This window comes from Phascolarctos cinereus, unplaced genomic scaffold, assembly GCF_003287225.1.
Source record: "Phascolarctos cinereus isolate Bilbo 61053 unplaced genomic scaffold, phaCin_HiC Scaffold_5;HRSCAF=322, whole genome shotgun sequence".
Taxonomy (NCBI): Eukaryota; Metazoa; Chordata; class Mammalia; order Diprotodontia; family Phascolarctidae; genus Phascolarctos; species Phascolarctos cinereus.
In genome coordinates, this window is record NW_027555958.1 from 147,706,995 (window position 1) to 147,710,540 (window position 3,546).

The window sequence follows — 3,546 nt, forward strand, 5'->3', positions numbered from 1 at the left end:
TCTGTTAAACTAAAAATAGTTGGAAATAATGCTTCTCAAATGGATTAAGTGAAAGAGGACCATATTTGCATGATACCTCATAATGGGTAGCCTGAAAGATTAACAAAACAGAAAAATAAATTGAGGGAAATCTCATAGATATAGCAATCTATCTCTTCTCATCTAATTTTATATGTTCCCTAGTGCATCATCTCAATCTCTTCAGGGTTTAAAGAAAGAAAAATGGCCATAGATTATATAATATTTTAATGAGAAAGTAAAAGTCACTAAATGACCAAAGAAATTAGTTTTGCTCTTTTCTCCTGTGTTAGTTTTATTCTTGCATCAAATTTCTCACATTTCCTTTATTTTTTAAGTTGAATTTGACCAGAAATCAAATTAAGCAGCCCTTAAAACAAGACACCTGAAATGACTGAATTTCACTCATGTGTGCACATTGATCAGTGAATCTTTATCATATCAATCATCTCAGCAATGGCCCTAGAATGATCAGAGTTTGTAATAATTATTTCTAAGATAATGGCAATGTTTGGCATGTTAGCATTTAAGATCAACATAGGACCATAGGTTTAGCACTGGATGGTAGGTTTAGATTTTAGAGCTCAGTGAGCAAATTACAAACTCCATAGGCCTCAGTTTCGTTTACAAAATAATGGAGTTGCACTAATTGGACTTTGATGGACATTTCAGATCTTGATCAAAGATTCTGTGGTCTAGTCCATCCTTTTCACTTTACAGGTAAGGAAAATAATGTTCAAAAGAGTTCAGTGCTTCAGAAGCATAAGACTTGGAACTAAATGGGCATGCTAGACTTCAACCAAGCCCCTCTAACTCCAAGTGACTTTCTGATCTGCTGTACCATACTTTTGCCCCCATGAGATTCTGAGCTTCTTACATTAGCTACCTTCAAGCTAATACATTAAGTTCCTTAGCCTTAGTGTATCTGCCCTCCCAGTAATAGGATGCTTAGTGATTGGAAGTAATTTGTTCACGTTCTTCCTTCAACCCAAATGCAACAAGGCAAAGTGACTCTCTCACAAATTGTTCATGAAATGCTTGCCCGTGCTCGGTGAACCTGCACTCTTTTTCATTACAAGAAAACACTAACATTATTAAATGGAATGAGGTCGGTCACTTTGCACAGAGTTTTGGAAAGCTTTTCACTGGCAACCTCTGGTACTTGAGCCGCTTTTGCAAGTTTGTTTGTTTTTACCCTTCTGCATTTAGGAATAGCAAGATCTGCCTCCCTAAGAAAGCTACTCTTTCTCATTAAAGCCTGACAGTCAGTCTGGGCTATCTCCAGTCCTCATGGGGTCAACAATATAGTTTTGCAAACCCTGGAAATGAGTTTCTGATGAGTGATGTTGTTATACATATCTAATAATATAGGTTGTGATGTACTTGCTCCTTCTGGGAAACTTAAAAAAAAAACTTTCAGAGAAGGTTCTCCACATTCACCCCCTGCTCCCTCCAGATGTCAGATTAGGACACTTTCCTCTTAAAACATTGCAAGAAGCAGCTATAAATGTGCTGTGGGGCCTTCTTAGTTACTAGAACCAGAGAATTTCTGCCTTAGTTACTTACTTATTTTTTAAAGATCTTTTATTATGAAGGTCTTGGGAAGTGCTGTAATTTGTTTAGTTATATTTAGCCCATGTTGATTGGAATTCAAAGTTATATAGCCCTTTGAAAAAGCCAAGGAGGTAGAACATTTTTTCCCCAGGCACAACTTAGCTATGTGTGTGTGTATGTGTGTGTGTTTTGTAAGATAGAAATGGCCTTTCCTGCCAATATAAAATGAGAGCTCTGAGCCCCTTGAAGCATGCTACCTGAGAACAGGAGAATTTTGACTATGGAGACCTAACCCAGAAGGAAGGTTCAACTTCAGAATAATAAAATAACATTTTGGTTAGCTAAGGAAGACATGGAGTTAGGGGCATTCAGGACATGATGACTTCGCAATATAATAGATAAGAAAACAATGTTTGCATGACATTCTCGTAAGAATTCCTAGTGCTTAAAAATATACATTTTCTGTGGAATGAAAGCCGGTTAATAAAAGTTACAACAAATCAAGTTATAATACAAAGACAATACATAAGATGCTATATAGGTGTATATATATATATATATATATATATATATATATATATATATATATATATATATATATATATATATATATATATAGGTGCTGGGCTTAAAGTCAGAAATACCAGAGTTCAAATCCTGCTTCAGACCCTTACTAGCTGTGTGATAATGGACAGGTCATTCTCTCTCAGCCTCAGCTTCCTTATTTCTGAAATAGGGACAATAATAGCACTTACCTTATAAGATTGTTGTGGGCATCTCATGAGTTTATACATGTAAAGTATTTTCAAACCTTAAAGTGTTAAAGTGCTATCTAAATGTTAAGTGCTATTGTTGTTACTGCTGTTGTTGTTGTTACTGCCAGAACTCCAGGTCTTCATTACAAGCTTCTTCCTAGATACTGGTATCTGGAAAGTATGCCAGGACTTCCAATTCAGTTCATCCAAAATTGACTTCATCACCTCTGTTCCCTCCTTCCGCTTCCACCCTTTAACCCGTTTTTCCCTTAATTTCTCTGACTCTTTGGAGATCTACAATTATCTCAGTTACCCAGGCTTGAATTTTAAGAATAACCTTTAACTCTTCCTTCTCCTAGCCCTCATTTCCAATCCATTTCCAAGGCCTGGCAATTCTACACCCACAGTATTTCTCATTTCCATCCCTTTCTTTTCAATCATATATCCTCTACAGCAGTCACTTTAAAGCTTTTCATTCTCAAGACCCCTTTATGCTCTTAAAACTTATTGATGTCCCCAAAGAACTTCTGTTTGCATGGATTATATCTATCAATATTTGCCGTATTAGAAATTAAAATTGATAATTTTTCAAATATGTGCTAATTCATTTAAAAAAGCAATCATAAACCTATTTTGTTAATGTAAAAACCATATTTTAATAAAATAATTATTTTCTACAATAAAAAATTATGGATAAGTTACATTGATTTACTCTTTTGCAAACCTCTTTAACATCTGATTTAATAGAACATAGCTAGTGTCTCATATCTGCTTCTGAATTCAATCTGTTATTATGATGTTTTGTTTAAAGTATCTGAAGAAAATCAAGTATCACACACACATATGTAATTGAAAAAAGAAGTATTTTAATAGCTTTTTCAGATATTTTTAGATATTTTTCTTTGACACTACAAAACCTGACAAGTGGTAATTTCTTAAAAGTTGGTTGCAATGTAGAATCTGAAAAAAAAAATATCAATGAACTTTTTGTACTCTGTTACCTTAAAGTTCATTCATTCATATTTAGCTTTAAATGGATCACTTACCCATGCATGATTTTCTGACATCATACATGGGTTATTTGGAAAATACCAGTTCACTGAATTAGGCAGGTCTTCCTAATGTTCCTAATGTTGACACATTTTACTTTACAATCACATTCATTAATATCATCACTAATCTGATCAGGAAAAGTCTTTAAGTACTTAGTAGTTGTCAA